This window comes from Dendrobium catenatum, unplaced genomic scaffold (assembly GCF_001605985.2).
Source record: "Dendrobium catenatum unplaced genomic scaffold, ASM160598v2 fragScaff_scaffold_231, whole genome shotgun sequence".
Lineage (NCBI taxonomy): Eukaryota > Viridiplantae > Streptophyta > Magnoliopsida > Asparagales > Orchidaceae > Dendrobium > Dendrobium catenatum.
The window spans coordinates 2,571,934-2,583,362 of record NW_021318693.1 but is presented as its reverse complement, the minus strand read 5'-3'; the positions used below and the strand labels follow the sequence as shown (position 1 = coordinate 2,583,362).

Genomic DNA, 11,429 nt, shown 5'->3' with positions numbered 1-11,429 from the left:
AAACACGACTTCTTCCTACTTGCCTAACCCATCAGTCTATCGAAATCCCTCTTTCCGACCCCATTAATCAAGCTAAACTTATTAGCTCAAACAATATGTCATTTTCTTAGTTATTCTAATAAATAATATGATAGTTAATAAATAAATGTATTATTTATTAAAATTTATTAATTCATTTAATAAATAAATTTTGTCATATAATAAATAATACATTTATTTATGCTTAAAAAGTAAATCATCATTATTTCACTGTGTTATTTCTATTAATGCATTGATATTTCACTTTTGCATTCTGGCTAAAGAAAATAATAAATTGACTAATTAGCTATAGTTGCTTGTTGTTGCAATACTGTAGGAGAGCTTCACTCCTTGCTCAAAGACATAAGAATTGAGAAAATGAAGATAAAGCTAAGGTTTTAAAGCAAGTAGAAATCTCTGCTCTTCTCAACCCTTCACTTCTTTTCAATAGAATAACTAAAATAAAAAAGGATCTTGAAATTGGGATTTGTAGCCTTTTAATGTCATGATGATCTGAATAGACGCTGAGTTGTGAATCAGGAATCTATTGTGCTCTTAGCTTCTCAATAGGCTTATAGAATACCCATTATTACTATAATTCATATAACATCTTATACAAAACTATGTAAATATACTTAAATATAAGCTAAGAGTTCTAATTTAATCAATTCTATCTCTTCTTTAGTTGATAAAAAACATTTTGCAAATTGAAGCATATGCCTCCATTAACTAACATCACATCTATTTATATCTATAGACTTCATTAAATTTATTTTAAGATTAATAAAATATATGATTAATTAGTCAAAATTTATATTATTATCTTATGAGAGTAAATCCAATGATTTTTATATACATTCTAACTAAAAACATAACATTCTAAATTATTTTTATATACATGTACATTGAAAGTTACAATTATTTATGATGTTTCCGGCTAATTGCCATTTTTACTAAAAGGAAATGTTTTTCCTTGGCTTTGTCCTTTTCAGTAACTTCATATATTTTGATGATATATCAGTAACTTCATATATTCTGATGATATATACTTTGTTTAGAGACACCTACTGGTAGATTTCTTCTCCCTCAATATATCAATGATTGCAATAATACTGATCACTTAACTGGAAGAAGTTTCTTTAATGATAAATTTTTATGATTAGATTTCTATTTATTTTCACCTCTTTCTCATTATCCTTCAGAGTGCTTTCCTTTTTTTTTCCTTCTTTGAATTACTTGGGTTTGTTAGTTTCTATTATTTGCCGTACTTTTTTTATATATTCAACTTGTTATTAATATTTATAATGAATCCAAAATTATCTATTATTTTTTATCTATCAACCAACTGACTTGTTTGACTATTCAAATAACATCTATTTCTCTGGCATAACCTTAGATGATGTTTCTCTATTATGCAACAACATACTGTGATTCCAAAGTTATTATAAAAAATTTGGATATGAGATTGGCCTATGTTAATCTAAAGAATGACAGAGGCTATACTCCTCTTCATATTTCTGCTATGCGTCGAGAACCAGCGGTCATTATGTCCCTTCTAACCAAGGGCGCTTCTGCTTCTTAAACAACTAGAGATGGCCAGTGTGCTGTTAGTATATGTAGAAGATTTATACAAACAAAAGATTATCATGCAAAAATACAACAGGGTCAGGAGTCAAATAAGGACCGATTTTGCATTAACATTTTGGATAGGGAGATTAGAAGGAATCCCTTGGCTTGGTATTAGGCTGTGGCATCACCCTTGCTGGCTGGTGACCTGCACATGAAGCTACTATATCTAGAAAATAGATGTCTGTTTGGTTCATCTAATTCTATTAGTTTTCCTTATATAACATTAGCCTTTATGTTTCTTCTTGAGTAGAAGAATCTGACGTTATTATGTACGAATGATAAAATAGTTTAATTAACTTTCTAACTTATTTTGTTCATGTTTTACTATTTGGGTCTGCAAAACCAGTGTTTTGTCATTTTGATTCCTTCATAAACAATAGCAAGAATAATAACAGACATTTCTCTTGGACAACATTATTAGTCTGACGACCTAGACAGAATGCATTCTAGATAGCATATGTTATCTATTTAGATATCACCTGATGGCAGCCGACTTACCAACTACATTAAATATATGATTATGGCGAGTTTATGAAAGATCTTGGTGAGCTTCTTCTTATATAAAGAAATTTTGTAATGAAGAGTTTCATGTTGCATTTTGTAATTATTTATGAAATTTTATTTATATTTTAATAGTTTTAAAAACAATACAGTTTTAATGTCCTTTTTTTTAAGAAATAATATCCTAATTCCATTTTATTTTTTTAGTAGCTGTAATGCCTTCATGAACAGCTTGTCAACATATCCAAGGGTATTTTCCCCTCCTTTCTTGTTTTATTTTTCTGGGTGAGTCATTTTTTCCTTCTATATGTACAGTTGCTTTCGCATGGTTTTTCTTCCGTTCTGAATGGAAATTGCACAAGATGAAGCAACCTCAGAATTTATACTAGGCTTTCTGCATCAAGGAGTGCTAGCAACTTGAGGGAGGTTGATCTTAATGAAAATTGTAGCACTAAAAATAAAAAGCTTTACTGTAGGGTAGAAGCCCTCATGGAGATAGGTATAGTGTTTTTTCTTGAAATGACCCATTGCTTTATTTATTTTTTTTCATCTTCTTTATTAATTTTTGTAATTTCTTCAGCTATCATGCCAAACTTTTTGTCTATCTCCACTTACTTTTGGTTAATAGTTAGCCTATTGGTATGATGCTTAACTAAGAGGAAAAAACAAATCAATAATTTAATACCATGTACCACCATAGACATGCCATTTCGCATCCATCTAATGAGACTTATTTTGTGTGCTGAGAGGAATACCATTCACCAAAATGTTTCCCTAACCGTTATCTTCACAATGATCGACCACTATGATGCCATACGTAGACGTTTCTTGCACAAATTATTAAATATTTTATTTACTAAATATCATTTTCATATGATGTTTATTCCACATCAATTCCGGATAAGATGACTATAAATGAATCTTTTCCATTCGTCAGCTACTACGACAACCTTTTTTATTGCTATTAATGAGTAGCTTTTAAAATTCATGCTTACAGTTCATGTGACACTTTGAGGAAATCTTCTCCACTTACTGTCAACCTCATGTCATAAGTTAACACATGTAAATTAATTTGTATGATGACAGCAGCTGAAATTGGAACTTTTGAGCGTTTTTATGCTTTCTATTGAATTCAAAGCATCAACAAAATATTAAGTGCAAATTTATGTGGTTGTTTTTTTTTTTTGTAGTTTATTTTTAGTTTAATTAGGTAATATAATTGAGCTATTGAGTTTTTCTTTTTCACTCTTATACAACTCAAGTAGCATTATGTTTCATGTCTTAAATTAATATTTGTTGTAGAGGTGTAAGAAAATTGACCCGATCCGTCAATCTGATATGAAAATTTTGAATTCAAGTTGATGGTTGTGTTTGGCAGGCTCCCAAGGTTTGCATATTCATCATAGTTTTCTTGCGCTTTGTTGGTTCACATCAACTTAATTGCAATTCATCACTTCAATAAATGTTCTCTTCTTCTCTATAGTTGAAGCTTGGAAAAGGTGAAGATTTTCTCCCCAAAAATGGTCGATGGAATTTAAATAATAAGGTTTTATTAAGTGTATATTTTATACTGTAATTCACTATCTTATAACCCAATTTGTTTCTTTCTCAAGTTTTTATTTATTTCTATAGAAATTGATGGCATTTGCCAAAGTATAGTGATTGGCTATTGTCAACTTTTTTTCTTAGTGTTATATTAACAATCTCATAAGGGGCCTTATCAAATGTGGAAATATGAAAGGAGTTGTATGTTTTCTAGTTGTCATTTTCACGTATATATTCATATTATTGATTTGCTTGATATGTAACATTTCTTGCATTTATCATTTCGCAAATTACCTTATTTTCCTACTTCTTTGGCAGCTTGTTGAGTAGCCATTTGGTTATTTTGAAGAGAATCCTTCCATGAGGAGGTCCCCTCTTCCTATAAGAGTAGTAGCAAATTCGAACTAAACTTCCTACTGATAATCTTATTTTTTCTCTAGAAACTTCTTGATAGAGTTTAAAGTTAGAACAATGTTATCTTAAATAATGTTTTATAAATTTTAGCTCTACTTAACATGTTTGTGATCTTAGATGTCCCACACTGATGCTCAAGTTCTACTTTTTTCTTGCCACTCATCATGATAGGTTGTTAGTTCGAGGTGGTGACCATTGATTTTGAAGAATATGTCATCAGTAAGGACGCAGACATCCAAAGTTGAAATGATTGATTTTTTATTTAAGTCAACAATAGAAATTGATGATAATAACATAATTAGGCAAGTATCTTTGCTCGTCATTTGCTCACTGTGGTACATTTTATCTTCTTTTCATAGTAAATTTAAAAGATATGTTTTGTTAACATTCTTTTGTCTTGATCTTGATTTAGGTTGTATGCCTTTCTTTGTGGTTAAAGGCCTGTCTATATCTTTATTCTCTCCTAAAGCCTGTGAATTGATGTATTCTATAATCTATGCAGCTCTGCGATCAACCATGCTGTAATTTCTTCTTTTGCTTCCTATATGATGTTCTAATATGTGTTTTTCTAAAATGTTAAGTTTGAGTAGGGTCAAATGGTATTATTAATCTCTATTATAACTTTTGGTAAGGGAATGTTGCTTGATAGATTACTTTGATTGATTTCATTATTCTAGCCTTCATGTCATTTGAATTGGTGAATAACCTCCATTGTTATCTTGGCATAATTTTACATCTTTGGACGATTGTTTCTTGCATTTATGCTTCAATATCAATTTCGCGATAATTTTTTTCTTTCTACAGTTTGATCTTCGAGAAAGAGAAGCATTGAAAACTGTTTTGGCTTCTACAAAGTAAGTTCTTATTCACTTATTCTATATTTTCTATATTTTCATATCTCCCTCCGTGTGCGTACATTTTAAATAATTGATGTTGTACTTCTTAAAAGTTTTGAAATGGTTTATTAAAAAATGCTGATGCGTGTCTTAAAAATTTTGAAATACTCCAGCTCCTTGTACAGCTTTTTGATGATGTTGTTGTGCAGCTAAGCCTTTTTAATTGCTTTTATCATAAACATTTCTTTGCTAATTTTATGGGTGCATTGCTTTTTTTCATTAAAAGGCTTGAGGAATTGCATGAAGCCATGAATTGCATATTTAGCTTAGCTTTCAATTGTAGTTATAGATTAACAATCCTTATATTGGTACAATAACTCTCTTAGAAGTGATGGCTGCTCATGTCTGCAAAAATGTAAGCATTATACCTTCTTTTGGAGTATGTGATTAATACTTTTTTTAAGATTTGTTATTTTTCATTTATACTTTGTTAGCTGTTTCTGCTTAGCTTTATTTATAAGTTCCTTTGTTTTCTTATATAAAGTAGAATTTAATTTACAATTGGCATCAAGTTTTGTTCTATTTTGAAGACGTTCAAACTTATCTGGTTCTTTTTTTTTTTTTGAAACAATGCAAAAGCAGTGAATTAACGAGAAAAGGAAAGCCTAGATACAAGCTAAAATGGTAACATCTCAACCTTGATTAAATCAATTAAGGAATTAGGAATGCTACCAAAGGAAAAGCTATCAAAAGTGAAACTACCATCTAAAGCTAAAGTAGCACAAAAATCAGCTACTTTATTACAATCACTATTAACATGATGAAAAATGACCTTATTGAAGCACTTAAGAAGTGAAGCTCTTTAGCCGGCCAACTATCCAAATGCGAATCAACCTTCTTCAAAGAATCTTGTAAGAATGTAATTACATTGACATTATCACTTTCAATGATAATGCCACTACTTTCAAACATCCAACTTTGTAACAAATCTCTAATATCCACAATAGCCTCCATCTCTAGTTGAGCCACATCCTAATGGAATTTCTTCCTACCAAATGCCAAAAGAAGTCTCCCTCTGTGATCTCTGAAAATACCACCAATACCACCTCTATTAGAGCTCAATAAAGCAACATCCACATTAATTTTGATCTAATCTAGTGGTGGAGGGCGCCAAGAAAAAGAAGACTCCCTAGGGAGATTAGCACCCCAGCTAACTAGAATCGGACAAGACTTTAACACAGCAAGGGAAAGAACATTTGGAGCAGTCACAGAGTAAGGTAAAGCATTCTTACCATGCTTTACAATATTTCAGTTTTTCCAATTTAAGAAAGCAGCTACACAAAAAATTCTAGCAAGCCCAGAATTCTGCCTGGAACACCTTCTCAACTGCAGCAGGCAGCCCTCCAAAGAATGAAAAACTGGTAAACAAAACCCCCAAGCACGAATACAGTCCAGCACTTCCTGTAAGAATTTACAATGAACAACAATATGCTCGTAATTTTCCACATTCTGACATCCTCTAGCACATAGAGCATCAACAGCTAGCCTTCAAAACTTAAGGAAGTGGTTAGTGGGAATAGCAAACTTATAGAACCTCCACCAAAAAAATTCAACATTATAATTGAGTTTTAAACTCTTAAGACAAGCAAAGAAACCATCATTATCACAAATGCCTTTTCTTCTCAGGACTTCATCCTATGCCAACGCAGAAATGGACTTAATAGAAAGTTTAAAGACCGTCTCTAGCTGATTAGCATGTTAAGCATCCACCTGCACTTCTCTAATAATGCAAACCAGGTCTTCATTGAAACACATAGCTAATTTAGCTACATCCCACTCTCCTGAGTCAGTAATAAACTGATGAACATACATATTCTCCAAACCACCACAATCCAGGAAAGTTGGCCACTCATTTAGACACCGGTCCAAAAGCTAGATATCATTCAAAACCAAAATTCTGTCTCCTTTCCCCACCTTCAACCTCACAATAGGCTTCAAAAATTTACCACCCTCCTTTAGAATTTTCCACACATTAGAAGAACTTTTCATTCCACTGTCATTGAACACATTGTCTCCATATTTAGCCATCATAGCTCGGTGAAACAGAGTATTTGGTTTCTGGATAAAATTCCAAGCAAGTCTAGCTCGCATAGAACCTATTTTTTTAGAGAAAGACTGTACACCCAAACCTCCTACATTCCGTGGATAACAAATATCCACCCAAGAAACATAGTGTAGACCTTGTTTCCCACTTTTCTTGTGCCAAATAAAATTTATGCAGGATTTTTCAACCTCCAACATCACATTCTTAGGAACCAAGGAATGAGTAATAGCATAATTGGGAAGTGCGAGCAATGACGATCTAATAAGTATGATTTTACCTCCCAAAGAGAGAGACTTTCTCCCCCAAACATTTTATCTATCAGTAACACTGCATAGAAGATCTTGAAAATCAGCAATTCTCAACTTATTTAAGGATATCTTAACCCCCAAATAATGCAACTTCTTAACCACCTTGAAACCCAAAATATTAGCCACCTTTTTCTTACAAGCTCTCTTTACAAACTTACCAAAGATTATTTGAGACTTATGTGGATTAACTCTTTGTCCCGTCCAATTGCAAAAAGACTTCACAATGCACTTCATTAGACGAGCCAAGGGAGCATAAACCTTGGAAAAAGGAGAACATCATCTGTGAACAGAAGATGAGAAATCCTTGGACCTCTAGGAGACACCTGGATACCCAAAGATTGGCCCCTTTGCTCAATACTACTAGTCAACAACTTAGAGCACAAGATAAACAAGTATGGTGATAACGGACAGCCTTGCCTAAAACCACAATGGGCATCAATCCACTTAGAGTACTTTTCGTTCAAGCTAATTGAAATTCTAGCATTCACCACACATTCCATAATCAACCTGGTAAAGAAAACTGGAAAACCATACCAGTGAAGAATCTGATTCAGGTTGGCCAACCCAAACTGTCGTAAGCCTGCTCCATATACAGTTTAACAGCCATCAATCCTTGCTTATTCTTAGATACTTGAAATTTATTAAAGATCTCTTGTGCCAACAAACAATGTTCATAAATTGATCTACCCGGAATGAATGCGACCTACTCCTCCGAAATTAACCTTGGCAAACACATCTTCAGCCTATTGACAAGCATTGTAGCTACTATCTTATAAGTGCATTGACAAAGACTGATAGGCCTATAGTTAGAAGGCAAGACCGGGTTAAAAATTTTATGAATTAAGACAATAATCGTGTCTTTCCATTCCTTATGCGTCATTCCATATTTGAGAAACTTATTCTTAACATTCCAGGTAGTAGCACCTACCAGGTTCCAGTAGTATTTGAAGAAAGAGGCAGTCACCCCATCAAGGCCCGGCAGCACCCAAATCATCCAGCTTCAGGTTATCAACTGGATTTGGCCAACCAGATAAATCACAGTTCATGAATTTCCACTTTTCCTCAAAGAAATGCAAAAAGACTTGTTCAATCTGATCCTCCTCCACCACCAGCTTATTATTAACATCCTTAACTTGTCCAATCCAATTTGCATTCCTACGGCCTGATGCAAAGTTATGAAAAAAATTTGAGTTCGAATCCCCTTCCTCAAACCATCTCATTTTAGCTCTCTGATTCCACCATACAGCAAGCCTCCTCAAAGTCATATTCAGCTCATGGACTTTTTGTCGAAGTATGAATAGATCATAACATGAAAATTCAGCACCCGAAGCCTCCCTAGTTTGCAATTCCAGTATCTCTTTCTTTAGCTACTCTCTCAGCTTTCCCAAATCACGGCACTTACTTCTACTCCAGAAAAAGAGTGCTCTCAAAGTCCTCTTAAGCTTCCTATGAAGCAATTCCTCCACCTCACCAAAGTCTGCCTTTTGCCATGAACTCTGGACTATACTCCAAGCCGCCGGGTAGGATCTCCAAGTGTCTTCAAATCTGATAGCCTTACTCCTAAGAGTCTTCTTCCCATCCATATTAAAAACAACTGGACAGTGGTCAGAAGCCACCCGAGCAAGATGCTGTACTTTCAAAATGGAACCAAACGTAAGGCAGCAGAATTAAGTATGCAACGCTCAAGCCTCTCCCAAATTCTGGAAGAGCCCACCTTATTGTTGCACCAAGTAAAACTTGGCCCAACAAAACCTGCAACATGAAAATCAGCATTAGTCAAAAAATCCTTCATATTCCTTGATCCTTTAGAGAATAAAAACCGCTTGCCCCCCTTCTTCTCTTCCTTGTTTAAAATACAATTGAAGTCCCCCCCCCCCCCCCCCCCCCCCCCACAATGGCAGGACCCGAATCCAACAAATAAGACTCCAATAAGTTCCATAGACAGCTCCTTCAATTATGACATCTGTTACCATAAACCATAGCCACCTTCCACATTCCCATAAAAGGTGTGGATAGAGAACCGACCACCACCTGAGAGGAACTCTTATCTACCACAAAGGACACAATCTTCCTGTTCCACAAAACCATAATACCACCAGCCGTGCCAACTGCTAGAAAATGGAAGTAATCCCAATCCTTCCCAATAAAAAAATCTACATCACTTCTACTAAAACTTGACAATTTGGTTTCCATTAAACCAACAAAGTAAACCTCATGATCTCTAATAATTTCCTTGAGATACAAGGAAGCCTCCTTTTTCCTGCCCCCCCTGCAATTCCAAAAAACCAAAGAATTCATTAATTAACCAATGGGGAGCCACCCCCACTAGGCAGACTTCCTTTAAACTCCTTCCTCTTCTTCCTATGATCTGGCTCTAAAGGACCCAATGACTTCAGTTCCTTGGCCAATTTCATCTTCACCAAGCTATTACACTGAGAAGCTGCAACTTCAATTTTCTCAGGCAAATCAACAACAATAGAATCCTGTTGTTAGTCCACACAAGGAAATTCTGTTACCTCCCCCCCCCCCCCTCAACATCTTCCATCAGAGTATCAAACTTGTTAATAACCGAAATCCCCAATTCACATTCCTTGCCAGTTTCTTTATTACTAACATTTTATACAATATTTTCCTTCATCTGATGATACTGTTGTTCTGAAATTTTTGCCTTATTCAGGATCTGTCCTGTTTCAGGCTGAGAGATCTGGGCCAACACTTATCTAGTTCTACATTTTTTTTACTTTGATATGATATATATATATATACTCTGCTTCATACCAGCTCAGTTTATCAAGTTGATCATATATATGCTTTGTATCATTGCCATAAATAAAGATATTTGATGCTCTTACATGCAAGCACATAGCATCAATACACTTTTTTTAAGGCTTTTTCAGAATGTTATGTTACAGATTTATTATTTCCATATGCTTTATTTTTTTCTACTTTGTATGTTTTTAATGTCAAATTGAAGTATTGCCTGAATTTTAGAATGCCCAGTTATGCAAGGTTTTATTTACATCATGCATTTTTATATACAAATTCATTAATATTTTAGGTGAAGTTATTACCGACAGTTGGGACAAAACATTTGAATGCTGGGACCCCAGAGGTGAAAATAGGCCAAAACACACCCTTGTTGGAACATACCCACATCCTGAATGATTTTATTCTCTTTCTTTAGTTGTCAATCACCTTATAATAACAATTGTAGGGATACATGTAAATGTTTATGATTTAATAACATACCTACAAAATTATCTTGAAACACTAGGTAATAATTAAAAAATTTCATCATTAATTTCATTTCATTGCTCTTCTATTTGCATGCTCTTCCATTGCTAAACAATGGTCAATTCAACTTTCTATACTGGAATCTGGTTTAGCAGCTGGAGTTGGGAAAACCTAAGTTAATGTTGGATGAAACTATGTTACTTATTTCTCAATACCTTTGTGATTGCAAGCTATCTAAGTTCACAATTATGGAACCATGATTCAGGCAGCTTACAAGGATTTATGGTAATATGATAATTTAATAGTATTCAAGTTCTTTTTCCCATAAGATCTCTATTGAATCTATCCATGAGGTCAGTGAAGTTAGAAAAATATCAACTGTCTTGAATATTTATTTTTCTGTTAAGCATCTTTGGTCAAGCTTATATTTGCAAGCAAATTGTTGTAAGCAAACCATGATCTTTCAAGTTTCTTTTTTGATAGTTGAGTAGCATTTGATTTGTTTCACTTATATTTCATCAACCATTTGATCTGTTTCACTTTTTTGATTGTTGAGTAGCCCTCCATCTCATTCCGTCTCTATCATAAGTAAATTTCATCTCACAATAGATGTAAGGATTTTCTAACTTTTTGAAACCACTGCTCTTCCTTATTTGGAAATGAAACTAGCTAATCATTCTCCTCAACACTAAGCTTTTGGATGGAGGCGATTCTTCTCAATGGCTCCAATAGCAACATCGATGGTTCACTTATATTGAGATTGTTGAGTATGAGATGGCAATTATTAATTGTCTGCACTTCTTGATGTATTCCGAGAGAGATCAGATTGGGGCAATTTTT

General features: G+C 33.8%; 1 pseudogene; it reads left to right on the top strand.

Moving 5' to 3' along the window:
- Positions 1-1,477: 1,477 nt before the first annotated feature.
- On the top strand, positions 1,478-4,632 carry LOC110104196 (annotated as a pseudogene).
- The last annotated feature ends 6,797 nt before the right edge of the window (positions 4,633-11,429 follow it).